This window comes from Bos indicus x Bos taurus, chromosome 1 (assembly GCF_003369695.1).
Source record: "Bos indicus x Bos taurus breed Angus x Brahman F1 hybrid chromosome 1, Bos_hybrid_MaternalHap_v2.0, whole genome shotgun sequence".
In the NCBI taxonomy this organism is placed as follows: domain Eukaryota; kingdom Metazoa; phylum Chordata; class Mammalia; order Artiodactyla; family Bovidae; genus Bos; species Bos indicus x Bos taurus.
The window spans coordinates 151,271,901-151,295,407 of NC_040076.1; the positions used below are offsets into that span (position 1 = coordinate 151,271,901).

Here is a 23,507-nt window from a genome sequence, read left to right on the forward strand (position 1 = left end):
AATTTTAAAACCAATTGTTGGCTTAATTATTCTTCCTAAATATATCTACCTCATTCATACTTTATTAATATTCACATTAGCTGTTCACCCACTTTCTTATTTGAAAGTCCATAACTGTCCCTGACCAGTATTGTCATACTAGTTGAAACCAACATTGTTTCTGATTAGTCAATGATTATTGTTAACTACTGTTAATTCTGCTCTTGTTCTTATTCTTCCTAACAGCTGTATAGTAAGTACCCCACTATACCAATGTATCCTAACTCATTTAGCCAACTCTCTATAGATGAATACTTAGAATGTTTCCAATTTTTTCACAATTCTAAGCAATGTTGCAATAAACTTCACAGCACAAGGGAAAAGTATTTTTATAGGAAACTTACTAGGAGGGGAAACTCTGGGTCAAAGGGAATGTATATCTAAAATTATAATCAATATTAAACAATTGCAACAAAAATGTGGTACTAAATTACATCTCCCTGGAACATACGGGAACTTATGTCTTCACATTCTCGTCACACACTGTTAAAGTTTTGGAATCCTGAATAAAGAGGGAAATTCATATTACCGCATGGCTCTCTGAATTCCTGTAATTACTAGTGAGCTTGCAAATTATATTTCTCCTATGAACTATATACCTAAGATTCTTAAGAGCCATTTCCCCTCATCAGTGTTTGTCTTGTCCTGCCCTGGATACCAGAGAAGGCAATGGCAAGTACTCTTGCCAGGCAGCACTCCAGTACTCTCGCCTGGAAAATCCCATGGACGGAGGAGCCTGGTGGGCTACAGTTAATGGGGTCACTAAGAGTCGGACATGACTGAGCGACTTCACTTTCACTTTTCACTTTCATGCACTGGAGAAGGAAATGGCAACCCACTCCAGTGTTCTTGCCTGGAGAATCCCAGGGACAGGGGACCTTGGTGGGTTGCCGTCTATGGGGTCGCACAGAGTCGGACAGGACTGAAGCGACAGCAGCAGCAGCAGCAGTAGCAGCCCTGGATACACTCTTAACATTAATGAATATACACAATCCTGGGTGTTTTATATTTTTTGTTGTTATTATAAATGGAGTATTTTCTTCTACTCACTTTACTAAATGATTATTTATACTGGCCACTTTCCTAAACACTCTTGTTGAGTCATTTAGACTTTTCTAGTATATTCTGAGTTTAAATGGAAATAATGATTACTTTGTCTCCTCCTTCCTAAATGTCTATCTCTTATATTACTTTATCCTGTTATATTGACCAGAACTTTGAAAGTAGTGTTAAATAATGATGTTGATAATGTTCCTAACTTAATGGTAAAATTTCAAATGCTTCACCATTAAAGTGTGATATGCTGGCAGTTGGTTTGTAACATATATTTCTAACCATGTGTATTGCTGATCCTTTTGTGACGCCAATTGTCTTGCTTTTCACACTGTCCGCCTTGCTCGCTGAACCAGGGTGGGCAAGGCGCAAGATAAGGGGCTGGAAGAGAATGAGAGGAGCTGTAGGAACTGCAAATGCATTTATTCTCTCCCTGCCGGAATGGAAGCCGTTAACACAGCCTCTCTGCTGGCTGACGCAGCAGCCATAGCAGCAAACAGCACAACACAACACAACCGCACACAGCCCTTCAGGGCTTTCCCAGGTGAGGCTTATGCGGGCGTACTGACATGGCAACCCCTGACCAAGCGAGCACCTCATGACGCGCATGTGCAGTGCTATGATGATCTCAGCTGGTGCATAGTCATTATCACGAAACGTGGGGCAAGACAGCCTGAACACGCCAGCCTGGCTAATTTGCCCTCTCCCGGCACTCCACCCCTTCAGGGTCTCTCGCCTCACATTCTACGCCCGGTCCATCTGCGATTTTCCCCTTGGGGAGTAACACTGACCCTTAGATTCACTTCTTGCATCAGCTACAATAAGCAATTACATCCCCAACACGTAGCAAAACCCAACTCCAGGTGTCACCTGGAACGCATGTTGCAGTCCTCGTCTTCTATCCACAGGGATAGAAGAGCCACCCTCCACAGGTGGAGTGCCTTTATCTGCCATGGCCAAGTCAGGTCCACTGTCTGTCCTTGTGAGATTGCAGGAAGGCCTCCACAGAGGCAACCCCACCCCTCCGGGACTTTTAAGGACCCACAAAACACTCCACAGGTGCCGGTCCACCAAAGAGGGGGTTTTTGTGGCGTTCACGGCCCACCCGCATATTCCAAATGCTTTGGAATATGTTCTACTGTTCAGGGTGGAATGTGTTCACACTGTTCTAAGTCTGCAAGAGAGTCAGAGGTTATAAGCACGTCACAAGACACAGCCTTTACACTTTACACGATACACTGTTCTAAACTTGCAGGAGAGGACACAGCCTTTACAGTACACCTCTGCACGAATCAGCCCACATTTGCATCCGCATGACCCAGACGGGGCCTTTCCCGGTTCAGCCCCGCTTCGGGATCTTCACACTCCTGACACTTTTTGCCTGCTGCCACCCCTCTATTTCTCCCAAGCGAGCCACCACTGAGGTCCCTTCACAGATGGGGCACCCCACATAGGGTGCAAGAAGAGCAGTCAGGGATCCAAAAGAAGTAGATGGGGCTTTGTTCAAAATGGTGTATTGAATGCCACCAGCAAAGTGCTCATCATCTGGGCCTCAGGTCGTTGGGTTAAATACCGACTGCTTCATGCCCAGTTCTCTCACCCCTTGGGTCAACTCAGCATGGGTATGCCATTTACTCATAGTATCCGGGAGCTTTCCCACATTGCACCAAACGGTGGGGCTGGCAGCGTGAATCCATTCCCGCCATCTCAAAAGGTTCATCGTCACCAACACTTACCACCTGGCTGTCAGAGATGCCGGCTTCTTCACGGTCACAGGGCTCTTGCTCTAACCCCAATATACATTGCTCTAGCTCTTCCAAGCGTCCCTTCACAATGGTCATTGGCTTGGCATCACTGAGATTACTACCTTTGTTAGCCTTCAGGGCAATCAGGAAAATCCACCCCACAGTGCCAGCAGCAGTCTATGCCACCTTGTTCAGCAAAGGGGAACTCACCACCTTCGTAACACCTTCTCAATGCTCTCTGGTGAACCGTCCACCGCCTCCCAGTCTTCCACCAGAGCCGACGCCTGAGAGGACCACAGTCACACAGTACCACATACTATCTGGTGGCCATTGGCTTCCTCCACCCAGTGGAGCCTCAGGCTCCCCTACCCCCTGGGTATCCTGCCAACTACGCCAGTTGTATTGCTGACCCTGTTTCTGATGCCAGTTGTTTTGCTGTTCACACTGAACAGCCTGCACTGTCTGCTGAACCCAGGGTAGGCCAGGCACGAGCTAAGAGACTGGAGCACTGTAGGAACTGCTGCTGCTGCTGCTAAGTCACTTCAGTCGTGTCCGACTCTGTGCGACCCCATAGACGGCAGCCCAACAGGCTTCCCTGTCCCTGGGATTCTCCAGGCAAGAACACTGGAGTGGGTTGCCATTTCCTTCTCCAATGCATGCAAGTGAAAAGTGAAAGTGAAGTCACTCAGTCGCGTCCAACTCCAGCGACCCCATGAACTGCAGCCCACCAGGCTCCCCCGTCCATGGGATTCTCCAGGCAAAAGTACTGGAGTGGGGTGCCATTGCCTTCTCCGGTAGGAACTGCAGATGTGTTTATTCTCTCCTGGCTGACACAGCAGCCGTAGCAGCAGACAGAGCATAACACAACATAACCTCACACAACCCTTCAGGGCTTTTCCAGGTGAAGGTTATTTAGGCATACTGCACACAGTTGCCCCGACCAAGTGAGTACCTCATGCTGTGCGTGTGCGGTGCTATAAATGATCTCAGCTGTTCAGTTCAGTTCAGTTCAGTCACTCAGTCGTGTCCGACTCTTTGAGACCCCATGAACCGCAGTACACCAGGCCTCCCTGTCCATCATCAACTCCCAGAGTTTACCCAAACTCATGTCCATTGAGTCGGTGATGCCATCCAACGCTGTTACATAGTCATTAATTACAAAACAAAAGACGAGAGAGTCTGAACACACCATCTTGGCTAATCTTCTGACGCCCCACACCATATTAAAAAAAAAATCCTCAGGGTACATGCCTAGGAGTGAGATTGCTGGGTCATATGGTGGTTTTATTCCTAGTTTTTTAAGGAATCACCATACCGTCTTCCACAGTGGCTGTATCAATTTACATCCCTACCAACAGTGCAAGAGTGTTCCCTTTTCTCCACATTCTTTTCAGCATTTATTGTTTGTAGATTTTTTGATGAGGAAACCAAAATTGAAAAAGACACATGTATCCCATTGTTCATTGCAGCACTGTTTACAATAGCTAGAACATGGAAGCAACCTAGATATCCATCGACAGGTGAATGGATAAAGAAGTTGTGGTACATATACACAATGGAATATTATTCAGCCATAAAAAGGAACACATTTGAGTCAGTTCTAATGAAGTGGATGAACCTAGAACCTATTACACAGAGTGAAGTGAGTTGGAAAAAGAAAGATAAGTACCATATTCTAATACATATATACAGAATCTAGAAAAATGGTACTAAAGAATTTATTTAGTACCAGGGCAACAGTGGAGAAACAGACATAGAGAATAGACTTACGGACATGGGGAGAGGGGAGGAGAGGGTGAGATGTATGGAAAGAGCAACATGGAAATTTACATTACCATATGTAAAACAGATAGCCAATGGGAATTTGCTGTATATCTCAGGAAATTCAAACAGGGGCTCTGTATCAACCTAGAGGGGTAGGATGGGGAGGGAGATGGGAGGGAGGTTCAAGAAGGAGGGGATATATGTATACCTATGGCTGATTCATGTTGAGGTTTGACAGAAAACAGCAAAATTCTGTAAAGCAATTATCCTTCAATAAAAAATAAAATTTTTTTTAAAAATCCTGTTTTATTTTAACCTAAAATTTAAGAGAATTGTGAATAGCTGTGAAATATTACTTTTTCAACATCTACTGTAATTACCAGGTATATTTTTCTTTTACAAACTAATAATATGCTTAGCTTTAACAAGATGTGTGTGTGTGTGTGTGTGTGTGTGCTGAGTCACTTCAGTCATGTCCAACTCTGCAACTCCACGGACTGTAGTCCACCAGGCTCCTCTCTCCATGGGGTTCTCCAGGCAAGAGTACTGGAGAGGGTTGCTGTGTCCTCCTCCAGGGGGTCTTCTTGACCCAGGGATCAAATCCATGTCTCTTTAACTCTATCTGCATTGGCAGGTGGGTCCTTTATCATTAGAGCTATCTGGGAAGCCCTCAACAAGACCTTAGTGGGTAACGTATTAGAGTTCTTAACATCGAACTACTATGGAACAAACCCCAGGTAGTCACCATGCATCCTCTTGTATGTACTGTCAGATTTTACTTGCTAGTATTTGATTCGGAAAGTTTGAACCATTGTTTGGAAGTGAGGAACACTGATGTCTTTTACTTTTTGTGACCTCTCTTTGGTTTTTGTATCAATTCTGCTGCATTTACAAGAATGATTAGGAAGCTTTTCTTCTTTCTCTTTGTTTCTAAACATTTTAAATGTTAGAGGAGTCATCTGTCACTTCAAGTTTTGACAGGATTTACCCAGGGTCAAGGGTGCTAGCTTTCAGCTGTCTTAATTCCTTCCAGTGTTAGATGCCACATCAGCTTTCTACTGCTTCTTCAGGTGGATGTTGTAATTATCATTCTTGCTTTCTTTTTTCCATTGCATCTTGGTTTCAAATTGTTTATGATAAAATCAGGCACATTATCTTCTCTTTTTTTCTCTCCCCTCTAGGGTTATCTCTAACTTCTCTTTCCTAATATTATGTATTTGTTTTCTTTCTTTCTTTCTGGATTATGGCAATCAGTAGGTCATCCTTTTTACTGAGAAATTTTTCATCAAAGAACTTTTTTGCATGTATTAATGAATCCTATTATTTTTCTTTGCCTTAATTCTCAATTTTCTGTTTCTATCTTTACTTGGGTTCATTTTGTGTTTTCCTATAATTTCTTGAATTGAATGATTAAGCCATTATTTCTATTCTTTCTTTTTTTTCTTAGGAGTGAAAACTTTTTGAGCAACGCATTTTCCTGATTATAACTATATCTCTACAACACTGCCTTTGGTAAGCGAGCATTTTCATGATTGTTATAGGGCAGTTATTCTTCAATTATGGTTTTAAATTTTTAAATAGTAAGAGATTTTAATTTGGGGCTTTTTTATTGAAGCTGTTTTATTTTTCAGTGTGAGTGTAACTCCTACTTTTATTATTTACTTTTGGCTTTAATGCGTTGCATTCAGAGATTGTGATCTGTGCTATTTCTTTTTTTAATCCACTGAGGTTTCCCTTGTGACCAACATAAGCTCACGTTTTAAAAAGGCTAATAGATGTTTGAACAAAAAATCATATTATTCCTGATAATAATAGAATTTATTATTAATCTATTAGATTATCCTTATTTATTTATGCCTATATAATTTCTCAAGGACTAAAATAAAGGCAATGCATTTCCCCTACACTATATTTTCATCAATTTTCTTTTATTTCCTACAGTTTAGCTTAATATATTTCTGTAACAGGCTAGTTATTTCCTAAGGTTTATGTTGTCCTCGTGGATTATACTCATTTGTAATCATTATTATGTGACCTTTGGAGACAGCTTGTGCCACCACAAGGTCAGAAACTCCATCAGAGAAGGATATCTGATTTGGGTCACTGTTGTTACCCCAGACTTTACTGCTGTTTATCAATAGCACTCAAAAAATAACAGTTTTTTAAAAAGAAGGTTAAAACAAGGAGCAGATGGAGAAAGAGAAGAAAGTTTAAAAAAAAAAAAAAAACATGAACGAGGCCTCACTGAGTATGCTCTCAACATTATTTGCTCTCAACATTATCTGATATAACATTATAATCCCTGTTTTCCCTTGAGTCAGTTCAGTTCAGTCACTCAGTCATGTCTGACTCTGCAATCCCATGGTCTGCAGCATGCCAGGCCTCCCTGTCCATCACCAACTCCCAGAGCTTGCTCAAATTCATGTCCATCAAGCTGGTGATGCCATCCAACCATCTCATCCTCTGCTGTCCCCTTCTCCTTCTGCCTTCAATCTTTCCCAGCATCAGGGTCTTTTCCAATGCATCAGTTCTTCACATCAGGTGGCCAAAGTATTGGGGTTTCAGCTTCAGCATCAGTCCTTTCAATGAATATTTAGGATTGATTTCCTCTAGGATTGACTGGTTGGATCTCCTTGCTGTCCATGGGACTCTCAAGAATCTTCCCTAGCACCATAGTTCAAAAGCATTAATTCTTTGGCTATCGGCCTTTTTTATTGTCCAGCTCTCACATCTGTACATGACTACTAAAAAAACCCATAGCTTTGACTATACAGACCTTTGTAGGCAAAGTAATCTCTCTGCTTTTTAATACACTGTCGACGTCTGTCATTGCTTTTCTTCCAAATAAATAGGTGAAATGAATTAAATAATATGTTTCACTTAACCTGACATATCTAAATATCAATTTATTGTCAATATAAAGATTATTAATGAGACACTTCACATTATTTTTCATACTAAGCCCTCAAAATCTGGTATATATTTTACTCCCACAGCACAAATCAACTCAGACACATTTCAAGTGCTTAGTAACCACCTATGTTGAGTGGCTACCTAACAGGACAGCACAATTATAGATCATGGAACACAGAGAAAAGGACAATGTGCTTTAGGTCCTCAGTCCAAGGCCTTCTACCTCACCTCCCGGGTGAAGGAGAGCAATAACTCAGCACATGCAGCGTCCTTATAGCACAAGCCCGTTAGGAAGTGCTGGGCCAAGTGACTTTTCAGAAGCGGTTAATTAGGACAGTGTTTCTGCAGCTTTAATATGCCCAAGAATTACCTGGGCATCATTTTTTAAATTTTGTTTTACTGAAGTAGATTTGATTTACAATGTTGTGTTAATTTCTGCTGTACAGCAAGGTCATTCAGTTAGCCATGAATATTCACTCTTTTTCATATTCTTTTCCATATGGTTTATCACAGGATATTGAATATAGTTCCCTGTGCTGTATAGTAGGTCCTTGTTGTTTATCTGTTCTATATAACAGTTTGCATCTGCTAATCCCAAACTATCTTTTTGCATATTCACAAGAGAAGACTCTACACATGGACATCACCAGATGGTCAATACTGAAATCAGACTGATTATATTCTTTGCAGCCAAAGATGGAGAAGCTCTATAGAGTCGGCAAAAACAAGACTGGAAGCTGACTGTGGCTCAGATCATGAACTCCTTATTGCCAAATTCGGACTGAAATTGAAGAAAGTGGGGAAAACCACTAGACCATTCAGGTATGACCTAAATCAAATCCCTTATGATTATCCAGTGGAAGTGAGAAATAGATTCAGGGGATTAGATCTGATAGAGGGAGTGCCTGAAGAACTATGGACAGAGATTCATGATATCATACAGGAGACAGGGATCAAGACCATCCTCAAGAAAAAGAAATTCAAAAAAAGCAAAATGGCTGTCTGACGAGGCCTTACAAATAGCTGTGAAAAGAAGAGAAGTGAAAAGGAAAGATATACCCATTTGAATGCAGAGTCCCAAAGAATAGCAAGGAGAGATAAGAAAGCTTTCCTCAGTGATCAGTGCAAAGAAATAGAGGAAAACAACAGAATGGGAAAGACTAGAGATATCTTCAAGAAAATTAGAGATACCAAGGGAACATTTCATGCAAAGATGGGCTCGATAAAGGACAGAAATGTTATGAACCTAACAGAAGCAGAAGATATTAAGAAGAAGTGCCAAGAATACACAGAAGAACTGTACAGCAAAGATCTTCACGACCCAGATAATCACGATGGTGTGATCACTCACCTAGAGCCAGACACCTTGGAGTGAGAAGTCAAGTGGAAACATCACTATGGAAACTTAGGAAACATCACTTAGGAAACATCACTATGAACAAAGCTAGTGGAGGTGATGGAACACCAGTTGAGCTATTTCAAATCCTGAAAGATGAAAGTGCTGCACTCAATATGCCAGTAAATTTGGAAAACTCAGCAGTGGCCACAGGACTGGAAAAGGTCAGTTTTCATTCCAATCCCAAAAAAGGCAATGCCAAAGAATGCTCAAACTACCACACAATTGCACTCATCTCACACGCTAGTGAAGTGATGCTCAAAATTCTCTAAGCCAGGCTTCAACAGTACGTGAACCATGAACTTCCAGATGTTCAAGCTGAATTTAGAAAAGGCAGAGGAACCAGATATCAAATTGCCAACATCTGCTGGATCACCAAAAAAGCAAGAGAGTTCCAGAAAAACGTCTACTCCTGCTTTATTGACCATGCCAAAGCCTTTGACTCTGTGGATTACCAGAAAGTGTGGAAAACTTCACCTGACCTGCCTCTTGAGAAATCTGTATGCAGGTCAGGAAGCAGCAGTTAGAACTGGACATGGAACAACAGATATGTTCGAAATCAGGAGAGGAGTATGTCAAGGCTGTATATTGTCACTCTGCTTATTTAATTTATATGCAGAGTACATCATGAGAAACACTGGGCTGGATGAAGCACAGGATGGAATCAAGATTGCTGGGAGAAATATCAATAACCTCGGATATGCAGATGACACCATCCTTATGGCAGAAAGCGAAGAACTAAAGAGCCTCTTGATGAAAGTATAACAGGAGAGTGAAAAAGTTGGCTTAAAACTCAACATTCAGAAAACTAAGATCATGGCATCTGGTCCCATCACTTCATGGCAAATAGATGGGGAAACAGTGGAAGCAGTGACTGACTTTATCTTTTTAGACTCCAAAATCACTGCAGATGGTGACTGCAGCCATGAAATTAAAAGACACTTACTCCTTGGCAGAAAAGCTATGACCGAACTAGAAGGCATATTAAAAGCAGCGACATTAGTTTGCCAACAAAAGTCCATCTAGTCAAAGCTATGGTTTTTCCAATAGTCATGTACGATATGAGAGTTGGACTATAAAGAAAGCTGAGCACTGAAGAATTGATGCTTTTGAAATGTGGTGTTGGAGAAGACTCTTGAGAATTCCTTGGACTGCAAGGAGATCCAATCAGTCCATCCTAAAGGAAATCAGTTCTGAATATTCATTGGAAGGACTGATGCTGAAGCTGAAGCTGAAGCTCCAATACTTTGGCCACCTGATGGGAAGAACTGACTCATTGTAAAACACCCTGATGCTGGGAAAGATTGAAGGCAGGAGGAGGAGGGGACATCAGAGAATGAGATGGTTGGATGGCATCACTGACTCAATGGACATGAGTTTGAGTAAACTCTGGGAGTTGGTGATGGACAGGGAGCCTGGCGTGCTGCGGTCCATGGGGTCGCAGAGACATGACTGAGTGACTGAACTGAACTGAACTGAATCCCAAACCCCCACTCCATCCCTCCCCCTTTCAATCTCCCCTTGGCAACCACAAGAATGTTCTCTATGTCTGTGAGTCTGTTTGTTTCTTGCATAGGCTCATTTGTGTCATATTTTAGATTCCACGTATAAGGGATATCATGTGGTATTTGCCTTTCTTTTTCTGACTTACTTCAGTTAGTATGACACTTTCTAGGTCCGTTCATGTTGCTGCAAATGGCATTATTTCATTATCTTTTACGCCTGAAATGTACCACACTGTATATATGTACCACATCTTCATTAGCCAGTCATCCACCAATGGACATTTAGGTGCTCTTCATGTCTCACTGTGTGAATAGTGCTGTTATGAACATAGTCTTGCATGTATCTTTTTGATTTAAAGTTTTGTCCAGATATTGGGTGTCTTTTTAAAATGCAGGCTCTGATTCAATAGCTCTGGAGTGCATTCTTTATATTTAACAAGACCCTAAAGGAGGCTGGTCCTCTGAAAACACTTTGTGTAGCAAAGGATTAAGTCATATATTCTGAAGTCTGTCATAATTGTGACTGTCTTTCGGATACATTTTCAACTTGCCAACAGTCTAAATCAGTACTGTTTAACAGAAATAGAACACAACCCATATATAGAATGTGGCTATATATAGAATATATTCTTGGGTCTCATCCATTTCAGTTTTCCTTTCAGTTCTTTGTTACTGAGTCATTGCCTTCCAGAATCTGATGTTATTGAGATAATTCATTTGGTTAGCCTAATTTATTTTTAATTTTTCTGTCCACATAATGTATCTATTAATCTCAATAACACCATGCTAATCTTTGTTTTTGTTTTCCTGGAACATAATGAGACTGAGGATTTTGATCTGCCAATTTAGATGTTCTTTTACTTTAGCAAAGTTTTCATCTAATTCCATATTTCTTCAATTAAAAGATTTTTTTTCACATTTGGTGTTTCTCAAACTAAGAAATAACTTGTAAGTAACATGTCCATGCAGTAATTAATCATTTACTTTTATTCTCTTGAAAGCTATTTTTAAATCAATGGTGCATCTTGAAATTAACAATAGTTCGAGACCGAAGAAATGCAATATGTTTTATATTTATTTTCACTTCCCTTTGATCTTTCTCTCTTTTTTTTCCTGGAAAGTCACATGGTTTTGTGCTTTTTGTCTGTTATTTGTCCTCTATTACCATTACTCTCCTTAACCAGTTTTCTTCCTCTGTCCATATGCTCTGCAATCTGTGAAATTTTTCCCCAAAGTGCCATTTAAGTCAAAGCTCAATTTTCCACAAAGTTGACTTATATCTAATTGCTTCTAATATGGGTTTTGGTTTTGTAACAGTTTTATTTTCCTTTTGTGCTTTTCTTGGCTTTCCCTTTCATTATGTCTTACATTTTTTGACCACTTTTATTATAAACCTGTTTTCTCTAATGCCTTAGAGTTCAGAGTAATTTTCTTCTTTTTTTGGAATAATTTTTAATCTCTGTTTGGCATATACCAGATGCTTCATTCTTTATTGGAAGCATAATACCCACATTGGTGCTTTGGGTTTTTTTGTGCAGGTTTTAAATATGTTTTGGGGGTAAAGGGATGAGGGGCAAGGGGAGTAAAATTAGGATCCAACAGAAGTTGGTTGAACACATTTCACATTTATGGCTCTCAGCTATTTTGTAGTTTATTGATGTTGGGAACAGACATTTTCCTCTCATTATACTTTTAGCTGCTTGTTACTACTTTATACAGAATCTACAGATTTTTTTTCTGGATTTATTTTGTCAGCAACCTCAATTAACTCAATCAATTTTTAATTGTTTCTCCTAGCCACGGCCTCTGTGGGTCACGACTACCACTTGCCCGTAGATAAAAGAAGACGGTGATGTTAACTACCTCCCCCAAGCACGCGCAGGCTCAGTCGTGTCCGACTCTGTGCGACCCCACGGACTGTAGCCCGCCAGGCTCCTCTGTCCATGGAATTTTCCAGGCACGAATACTGGGGTGGGTTGCCATTTCCTTCTCCAGGGCACCTTCCCAACCCAGGGATTGACCCTGCGTCTCCTGCACTGGCAGGGGGATTCCCACTCCACCACCTGGGAAGCTCCACCCAAGTTCACACAGCTATTAAATGATGACATTTTGATTTGCACCCAGGTAGTGAAACTTGCTCAGTTGTGTCTGATTCTTCGAGAGCCCATGGACTGTACAGTCCATGGAATTCTCTAGACCACAATACTGGAGTGGGTAGCCATTCCCTTCTCCAGGAGATCTTCCCAACCCAGGGATCCAACCTAGGTCTCCTGCATTGAAGGCAGATTCTTTACCAACTGAGCTATCAGGGAAGCCCTGATAGGTAGGGTAGACTCTCAAATCATTACACTCCCTCTTTCCTTTTTTTCTTACCTAATCACAGAGTCATCTTCATTCTCTCATTTCTTCTACAACCTGCTCACTCTCTATTAAGGAGATGAACTGAATAAAGTAAAGCTAAGGTCCAGGGCAGGTCTCTACTAACTGGGCGGCATGTGCTCTTGCCATCTTAAGCCTCAATTTCTTCATTAATGAAATAGTAATAAACACATCTACTTAAAAAAAAACTTTCAGGATTACTGCAAGATTTAGATATAATCATTTAGTAAACTGCTTCAAGACCTAGATAGAGATATCATTATTATTACAATATCATAGAAACAGTGACAGATTTTATTTTCTTGGGCTCCAAAACCACTGTGGATGGTGACTGCTGCCATGAAATTAAAAGACATTCACTCTTTGGAAGAAAAAAGCTGTGGCAGACCTAGCCAGTGTATTAAAAAGCAGAGACATCACTTTACTGACAAAGGTCCATAGAGTCAAAGCTATGCTTTTTGCAGTATCATGTATGGATGTGAGAGTTGGACATAAAGAAGGCTGAGCATCAAAATATTGATGCTTTAGAACTGTGCTGTTGGAGAAGACTCTTGAGAGTCACTTGGACAGCAAGGAGATTAAACTAGTCAATCCTAAAGGCTATCAACCCTGAATATTCATTGGAAGGGCGGGGCTGATGCTGAAGCTGAAGCTCCAATACTTTGGCCACCTAATGATAAGAGCTGATTCACTGGAAAAGACCCTGATGCTGTGTAAGAGGAGAAGGGGGTGACAGAGGATGAGATGGTTGGATGGCATCACTGACTCAACGGACGTGAGTTTGAGCAAACTCAAGGAGATAGTTAAGGACAGGGAAGCCTGATATGCTGCAGTTCATGGGTCATGGAGAGTTGGACATGACTTGGTGACTGAACAACAGCAATCATGCCCAGAGTGTTTCTATTTCAGGGCCTGTCTGCTTGACTTGAACATCCTCAAGCCACCTAGTTGCCTAGAAATTTGTTATTACACTTTCTCTCTCACCTTCTATTCCCCAATGCACTCACATGTACCCAACACATCCACTGTCACTCGCTCTTCAAAGTACCATTCTTGTCCAGCATCTGCGCTACATAGATTTCTAGTTGCCTACCCATTGCCCATTACTACATTGTTATCAACAGAATCTCTGTATCAATGAATGGGGCAACATGCTCAGCTACAAAAACACATTTTCAAACATCCTTTGTCTCAAAGGTTGGCCGATGAAATACACACAGAAAGTGGATGACTCAGCAGAAGATAGGTCTTCGTGTCGTATAATTATGCCTGTACTACTGATAGAGAAATTAAGGTAGTACATCTTGCCCCAAAACTTGAGGTCTCTCTAAATGTAAAGATGATGCTCTTTCCACTGCCTTACACTGTCTTTATAAGGCTCTCCTGAGAAGGCAATGGCAGCCCACTCCAGTACTCTTGCCTGGAAAATCCCAGGGATGGGGGAGGCTGGTAGGCTGCAGTCTATGGGGTCGCTAACAGTCAGACACAACTGAGCAACTTCCCTTTCACTTTTCACTTTTCACTTTCATGCATTGGAGAAGGAAATGGCAACCCACTCCAGTGTTCTTGCCTGGAGAATCCCAGGGACGGGGGAGCCTGGTGGGCTGCCGTCTATGGGGTTGCACAGAGTCAGACACAACTGAAGCGACTTACCAGCAGCAGCAGCTCACTATTCAGGTCTCTTTATGTCCCTTATTGTCAAAGATAATAACATAATAATAATAACCATGCTAAGGGAGAAGACTCAAGGTATCTTCTGAGCCCTGCAAATAATGTGGAATTTCACAGTGGCTTTTCAGAGACCCAGTCTTGGATTACAGAATACCCCCCAAAGAATGGCTTGAAAAGTCAAAACTCAAACAACAGAAAAATCTAGGGCAGTACCATCAGGCACTGGGGATTGACAGGAGTAACAAAAATGCTGGCAACTGTCACAGGCACTACAAGCTAGCTATTCCTCCTGAGGGAGGTGGGCATGCATCTTGTTTGTATCCGAGGTCCCAGTTTTTCCCAGCTCTTACCTTTTCCTCCTTTGTACGTGGTTAGAGAGGACCTGAAGCTAGACCCTACAAGACTGACAGCAGTATCCTAAAAGTAAACCTCAGTGCCATGAAAAGTACACATTTCAAGTGAATTTCTGTTCTTCACTGCTAGAGCTAAAGGGTTCTAGGTAAATATTCCAAGATTCGAAAGTCCTCCCTTTTGGAAGGTGATTTGAACTTGAAGGCAGAAAATCACAACATAAAATTACATGCAAACAAGATATATGTCATAAATCTTATACTTTGTTACAGAAGGATGCTGATTATATGTTCTTTGAGTACTTACGAACAAGTATGTACAGGCATGATTCTGAGGAATACAGAAAAGTTTACAGGGACAAACTTTATTTTCAGACGCTCATGACTTTCCTAGCACTGGCTTAAAATTTTACCAACATTTCCAAAGTTGTTTTCGAAGAAAATTTAGTTAGCCTTTGACATCAGTGAGCAAGCCTTTCAGATGTTTTAAATTAAAACACGCATACATAATTAATTATGTGTCCACCGTATTCAGCATTTTCTCTGCTTTAACATATTAGTAGAGTCCAGGTTGTAACCATACAGCACGTAGGGAGCTCTGGGGTGATACTTTGAAATCATGCTGGCAAGTGCCACCTCAAGACCATACATCCTGCATCCAGAAAACTGAGAAATATATACAACATTTTTCCATAGTCTCAGAATAAGTCAGTAATGGATTTAGACATAATATTTAAATTAAGTCACCAAAGGAGAAGCAGAAAAACAAACAAACATAAATAAAAACCCCACAATTGAAAGCAAACCATTCACAGAACCTTCATCACTGAATATTTCATGAGTAAAGTTCTCAGCCTCATCTACAGAAATTGTTCAGAACCTTGGAGAATGAGGAACCACATGATTTGGATATACCTGGCATCCATAATTGTTTCCAAGGGACATCCCCATAGCAACTGATTCCTTTTCAGAGTTCCTAGGAGGTAGCTAGCTCTGGCATTGGGCTTTTCAGAAAAGGGGACAAATCTTCTCTCTCATTTTGATTTATAAGAAATTTCAGGATCCCTATTTATTCTACTTGTAAAATATATTACATAAACTAATACAAAGATCAAAAAATATGTCCTGCCAATGTGAATCTTTTTTTTCTTAAAAATTTTGTTCAGAACTCACTCACAAACTAAACACATCTCTTCCAAAATATCTATTCTGGCATTCTGAGTTAACAACAATAATAAAAAAATAACTTCAGAAGGAGCAATTAAATGCTAAAAACGAAAATAAAAATGAGATATGAAACACTACACCAAATTACAAAGATCCTGGTTAAAGGAAAAATATGCTAGCAGTTTGAAGATCTTAAGAGCCAGATAACTCCCTTCTTCATTTTGAAAGAAATTTAATTGGAACCTGACACACAGCAGAAACTCAGAGATGTTTGTTAAAGTGGTGAGTGCTGTTTCGAGGAAATTTCAGAGATGGTAGTTCACAGTTTGGTACAGAATAGCAATTTCTACCGGACAAGGCAATGGCACTCCACTCCAGTACTCTTGCCTGGAAAATCCCATGGACGGAGGGAGGACCCTGGTGGGCCGCAGTCCATGGGGTCGCTAAGAGTCGGACTCGACTGAGCGACTTCACTTTCCCTTTTCACTTTTATGCATTGGAGAAGGAAATTGCAACCCACTCCAGCATTCTTGCCTGGAGAATCCCAGGGACGGGGGAGCCTGGTGGGCTGCCGTCTATGGGGTCGCACAGAGTCGGACACGACTGAAGCGACTTAGCAGCAGTAGCAGCAGCAATTTCTACAAACTATGAGTGTTTCAAAGTTCTTATGATGCAGTATCTGAATCTACCCCAGTAACTAACGCCTTACGGCTCACTGTGCACCCACTGCTCTTTATGTTAGGGGTCCTGCATGGGGTAAGGGGCCCAAGTGTTACACCCAAGTGACCTCTAAGTCAGTGGCTATCAAACTTCTCTGCAGGGTCAGAATCTTCAGGAGGACTTGTTAACACACATACTCCCCAGTCCCAGAGACTGAGGCTCAGCAGGTGTGGGGTGGGGCCCATGAATTTACATTTCTAACCAGGTGCCAGGGGATGCAGCTGCTACTTGTCTTTGGACACGTCGAATAGCACTGCTATTCGATCCTTTTCAATTCAGAGTCTAACCTTTCAGAACCTGGTCTCAGTTTGCAAAAGTCCTTAGAGTCTGGGATTTGACAGGATCCTACAGGGGCAAAAATTACCAGGATGCGGGAGTTGGTGATGGACAGGGAGGCTTGGCGTGCTGCGATTCATGGGGTTGCAAAGAGTCGGACACGACTGAGCGACTGAACTGAACTGAACTGAACTCATGTCTACCTACCTGCCCTCGGAGCCCTCCTCCGCCCATTTTATGCCCAAGCCCCTGTAACCGGCACTCACCGAGCTTTCCCAGGGCCCGGGGCCCCTCAGAACGGCGGGCAGGGCCCCTGCTTCCCAAGGGCGGCACTAGCGCCTGGGCGCGGGAACGGCGCGCGGTGGGGAAGTGCGGAGCTAGGTCCCCGCTCTACCGCGGGTGATACGGAGCGCCCCGCGCCCTGCTGGGCCCTTTAAAACGCGCGGACTGGTGAACTTGGCTGGGCTCGCCGGGTGTGGGGGTGGGGGGCCGGGAGCGGGGGGGGGGGGGGGGGTGTTGGGCTGGACTATTAATTCCTCGTGGGTTTCATGTGAGTGTCCAGAGACTCTCCAGCTGTTGGCTCTTTGCGCAGCTGCCAGCAGCTGTTTCGGAGGAAGCCGGGGGCTGTCAAAAAAAAAAAGAAAAAAACTTGAGAAAGCGGTTTCTCAGAAACCCAGGGCAACTTTTATCTGCTGAACTGAGGTCACTGTTGCTACTTGAGCTGAGGACTCGCCATTTGGCTCCAATGGTTTACTCTGTGGTCTCCTCCAAGCCAGCTTGCAGAGAACCAGAGAACATTCCCAGAGAGCCAGAGAGCAGGCAATGTCTCGGGGAGCTGAGGTCCGAGAGGGAGCAGAGGGCAAAGCTGGGCTAAAGGCGGCAGGAGCTCCCCAGCAGCTCCCAACAAGGGCAGGGCTGGGAGGGGGCTGGGAGGGGGGTGGGCAACAGGAATGAAGACTGGATTCTCACAGGGACCCCAATGATGCACTTGAAAAGCATTGCCTGTTCTTAGGTGGATGGCGTGTTTGCTTACTTGTTTCTTTTCCATTAACGTGAACCCACAATTGAGATTTTATGGATAAACCTATTCCCAGCTTGTGCAGCTGAATTCAGTCTATCCCCACAATGCTCAGCCTGCCACCTTCTCCGCTGTCCTTGAATAAATATGGAAATTACTGAACACTTATGAAAGTTTATTTAAAAGCCATGTCTGATGCTTTGTGACCCCATGGATTGCAGGAGGCCAGGCTCCTTTGTACTCAACAAAGGTCAAGAGGAAAGTTTATTAAAAGGTCAAAAGACCCTTGCTTAGCAAGGACCATTAGAGCTCCAGGCCTCTCTGTTCCAGAACAGCTTCAGAAGTGAATCAGGAGGTTTCTAGGTGTGTCTCAGAAAGAATGGGGCTGGAAGAATGGAGAGAAGGAAGTGGAAGGAGGGCTGTCAGGACTTTTTCCTTTTATTATTAATTTTTAACAAGGAGAACACAAATATGTAAAACTAACGGCTGATTTCTTTTTTTTTTTTTTTCACTAGTAAGGGGCAAAATGATCTTTCTCAGAAGATGGTGTATTTGCTGTAAGCTAGAGCTTACCTTGGAGAAAGTGATGGCACCTCACTCCAGTACTTTTGCCTGGAAAATCCCATGGACGGCGGAGCCTGGTAGGCTGCAGTCCATGGGATCTCTAAGAGTTGGACAAGACTGAGCAACTTCCCTTTCACTTTTCACTTTCACTCATTGGAGAAGGAAATGGCAACCCACTCCAGTATTCCTGCCTGGAGAATCCCAGGGACAGGGGAGCCTGGTGGGCCTCCGTCTATGGGGTCGCACAGAGTCGGACACGACTTAGCGACTAAACCACCACCACCACTGAGAGAGTCATTTCCTAGGCAGGTTGCTAAGGAGTCTAGGGGTCCCCAAGGAGAGAGGGGTCTGGAATTCTCAAGGAGGAAGAAAGGACAAACTCTTTTTTCTTTCTCTACATTCCTTAGGATTATATAACAATAATGTATCCTGCCTGAGGACAGTCTCTGGATTAAGGACATTCTTTGGATTAAACCTTCTGGCTAATTCTGTTATCTTAAAATGTAAATTATGGGAGTAGGTCTGGTGAGGTCTTTACAACCTCCAGACATTCTTTGGATTCATTGGAGAGTATATAACTTTATTGCTAACACTAGCAAGGGGGTACTCTTTCTGCTGCCTTCCGATGCCTATGTCAGAAGCTTTCTCTATCTCCTTTATACTTTAATAAAACTTTATTACACAAAAGCTCTGAGCAATCAAGCCTCATCTCTGGCCCCGGATTGAATTCTTCTCCTCCGGGGGCCAAGAATCCCGGTGTATTCGCGTGATTCAACAACAACCTTTCAACCACCACCATCAAAGCTTACCTAGAATTCTAGTATCTACTTAGTAGAATGAGGATCCCAGGGTGTTCTGCACAGGATACCCCAAAGTGCTGGCTTTTAACCTAGCCTGTCCTGTTTGGAGGAAAGGTCTCATCCTGGCCCCCAGGGTTCAGAATGCCCTGCCTGCCTCACCTGTCTCCTCTCTCCAGTGGCTTTCCTTTTGTGTGTGTGTTGGGGGGAGGGGTGCGTTGGTATTCACTGGCCTTCCTTGGCACTGCCCACCAGACTTGTGCTGTCAAACATGGCCCACCTCAGCAGTCCCCCAAGAGATGTGATGAGAACCAGGAACACAATCCAGCAAAAGCAGAATGGGGGAAGAGGCCATGTTCTCAAGTACACCACCACCCAGTATTACTTTTAGGAAATAATCAGGAAAAAACTCAAGGTGCCAAAGAATGGTTTCCCTGGTTGAGCTGGTCTCCACTGTCCACCCTCCCCTGCCCCCAGGATTGATCATTTAGTATCAATGGGTCTTAGATCCTGTCCAACTTTGATGAAGGAAAGAGGAGACCGAAAAAGCAGACTTAAAACTCAGCATTCAAAAAATTAAGGTAATGTCATCCGATCCCATCACTTCATGGCAAATAGATGGGGGGAAAATGGAAACGGTGACAGATTTTATTTTCTTGAGCTCCAAAATCACTGCGGACAGTGACCACAGCCATGAAATTAAAAGCCACTTGTTCTTTGGAAGAAAAGCTATGACAAACCTAGACAGTCTATTAGAAAAGCAGAGATACTACTTTGCCAACAAAGGTAAGCTATGGTTTTTCCAGTAGTCATGTATGGATGTGAGAGTTGGACCATAAAGAAGGCTGAGTGCTAAAAAATTGATGCTTTTGAACTGTGGTGTTGGAGAAGACTCTTGAGAGTCCCTTGGACAGCAAGGAGATCAAACCACTCAATCCTAAAGGAAATCAACCCTGAATATTCATTGGAAGAACTGATGCTTAAGCTGAAGCTCCAATACTTTGATCACCTGATGTGAAAAGCCAATTCATTGGAAAACACCCTGATGCTGGGAAAGACAGAGGGCAGAAGGAGAAGGGGATGACAGGATGAGATGGTTGGATGGCATCTCCAATTCAATGGACATGAGTTTGAGCAACCTCTGAGAGGTAATGAAGGACAAAGAAGCCTGGCGTGATGCAGTCCCTGGGGTTCCGAAGAGTTGGACAGAACCAAGTGACTGGACAACAAGTGTGCCTCACGAGGGAAATACAAAGAGTGTCAGGCAGGGCTGGAAGGTCAGAACCCACCTTCCAGGAGCAGAGCACACATGCTGTTCTCATTTGCACCTGCATGTGGTGTCCATATGCCCTCTGCAGACAAAGAGGGATTAACTCAGATGTTCTTTTCTAACCAAGAGTGAAATCCCAAGGAGACCAGTTTCACTTCAGGAGAAGGGTGCGGTTCTTTCCCCACACTTAATTGAAGTAGTATTCCAATTGCATTGGAATCAACCAGAATTTGGCTCTTTTGAGTAACTTTTCTGGACAGTACTATTATAGGAATGTTTTTACTTATAATACAATTGCAATTTAAGTTTCACAATCACACTATGATATAAACGTGGTTTTGGTGATCAACAGCCTTTTCTACAGAATTCAAGGCTTTCTTTTTTCTTCCTTCTGTTTGTAAAATTGAAGCAATTGTTTTCCTAAAGAGGTGATGTGAAAGTCGCTCAGTCATATCTGACTCTTTGTGACCCCCCCATGGCCTATACAGCCCATGAAATTCTCCAGGTCAGAATTCTGGTGTGGATAGCTGTTCCCTTCTCCAGGGTATCTTCCCAGCCCAGAGATCAAACCCAGGTCTCCTGCATTGCAGGCAGATTCTTTACCAGCTGAAACACCAGGGAAGCCCTTTCCTAAAGAAATTATAACGCAAAATTTGTCCTCTGTTAGGAATTACACTTGTTCTACTAAAGATACATTAATTTGTTTCAGAAAGTAGGAGTTTTAAGCTCAACTTTGCAAGGAATTCAGGTACTAAAATCACCAAGTTTTCAATTCATTACCACGGAGAGTAGACTATTTGGACTTACATTTAACTGGCTTTGATATTGAATGCTGGTGTTCCTGCTAAGTCGCTTCAGTCGTATCCGACTCTGTGCAACCCCATAGACAGCAGCCCACCAGGCTCTGCCATCCCTGGAATTCTCCAGGCAAGAACACTGGGGTGGGTTGCCATTTCCTTCTCCAATGCATGAAAGGTAAAAGTGAAAGTGAAGTCGCTCAGTCGTGTCCGACTCTTAGCGACCCCACTGACTGCAGCCTACCAGACTTCTCCATCCATGGGATTTTCCAGGCAAAAGTACAGGAGTGGGTTGCCATTGCCTTCTTGATATTGAATAAAACAAAACAAAACAAAAAATCCAGTATTTCTAAATTGTGGAGTGTTAAATGTTTTCCCAGAATAGTCATTAGTTATTTGCTTTTCATTAACCCAACCTCTACAGTCTTGGATTTCTGCAACTATTTTACATAAGGAGATAACATTAGAATGAGCCATTCTGCATTCTGCCTTCTACTCTACAACTGTCTTCTACTTTACATTCCTTAATTCTTCCTGAGAAGTATTGATATATTTCCAAAAATATGAACCCTACACTGTTACTGAACACAAGTTCATGTGTCCAATGCACAGTGAGGCCAAACAAACCAAAGCATCAGAGTTTGGAGCAGAGAAAGGTTTACTACAGGGCCATGCAAAAATAGGTGGCTCATGCTCAAATAACCCAAACTCCTCATAGAGTTTCAGCAAAATATTTTTAAAGGCTGGATGAGGGCAAGGTTCATGAATCAAGATTGCTGGGAGAAATATCAATAGCCTCAGATATGCAGATGACACTGCCCTTATGGCAGAAGGTGAAGAGGAACTAAAGAGCCTCTTGATGTAATAGATGGAGAAATATACCATGTTCATGGATTGGAAGAATCAATATAGTGAAAATGAGTATACTACCCAAAGCAATCTATAGATTCAATGCAATCCCTATCAAGCTACCAATGGTATTTTTCACAGAGCTAGAACAAATAATTTCACAATTTGTATGGAAATACAAAAAGCCTCAAATAGCCAAAGCAATCTTGAGAAAGAAGAATGGAACTGGAGGAATCAACCTGCTTGACTTCAGGCTCTACTACAAACCCACAGTCATCAAAACAGTATGGTACTGGCACAAAGACAGAAATATAGATCAAAGGAACAAAATAGAAATCCCAGAGATAAATCCACGCACCTATGGACACCTTATCTTTGACAAAGGAGGCAAGAATATACAATGGAGAAAAGACAATCTCTTTAACAAGTGGTGCTGGGAAAACTGGTCAACCACTTGTAAAAGAATGAAACTAGAACACTTTCTAACACCATACACAAAAATAAACTCAAAATGGAGTAAAGATCTAAATGTAAGACCAGAAACTATAAAACTCCTAGAGGAGAACATAGGCAAAACACTCTCTAACATAAATCAGAGCAGGATCCTCTATGACCCACCTCCCAGAATACTGGAAATAAAAACACAAATAAACAAATGGGACCTAATTAAAATTAAAAGCTTCTGCACAACAAAGGAAATTATAAGCAAGGTGAAAAGACAGCCTTCAGAATGGGAGAAAATAATAGAAAATGAAGCAACAGACAAAGAACTAATCTCAAAAATATACAAGCAACTCCTGCAGCTCAATTCCAGAAAAATAAACAACTCAATAAAAAAATGAGCCAAAGAACTAAACAGACATTTCTCCAAAGAAAACATACAGATGCCTACCAAACACATGAAAAGATGCTCAACATCACTCATTATCAGAGAAATGCAAATCAAAACCACAATAAGGTACCATTTCACGCCAGTTAGAATGGCTGCAATCCAAAAGTCTACAAGCAATAAATGCTGGCGAGGGTGTGGAGAAAAGGGAACCCTCTTACACTGATGGTGGGAATGCAAACTAGTACAGCCACTATGGAGAACAGTGAGGAGATTCCATAAAAAACTGGAAATAGAACTGCCTTATGACCCAGCAATCCCACTACTGGGCATACATGCCAAGGAAACCAGAATTGAAAGAGACAAGTGTATCCCAATGTTCATCGGAGCACTGTTTATAACAGC

The 23,507-nt window shown here is 42.3% G+C and overlaps 1 protein-coding gene across 2 annotated transcripts in view; it reads right to left on the reverse strand.

Moving 5' to 3' along the window:
- The window catches only part of COL6A5 (collagen type VI alpha 5 chain), a 155,850-nt gene extending 138,447 nt beyond the window's left edge, over positions 1–17,403 (reverse strand). Inside the window, exon 1 of one of the 2 annotated variants that reach the window (XM_027549097.1) lies at positions 17,245–17,403. The gene's annotated coding sequence lies outside the window, so the exon portion shown is untranslated. The remainder of the gene's footprint in view (positions 1–17,244) is intronic. The other variant, XM_027549107.1, reaches the window with a different exon arrangement.
- Between the last annotated feature and the right edge of the window lie 6,104 nt (positions 17,404–23,507).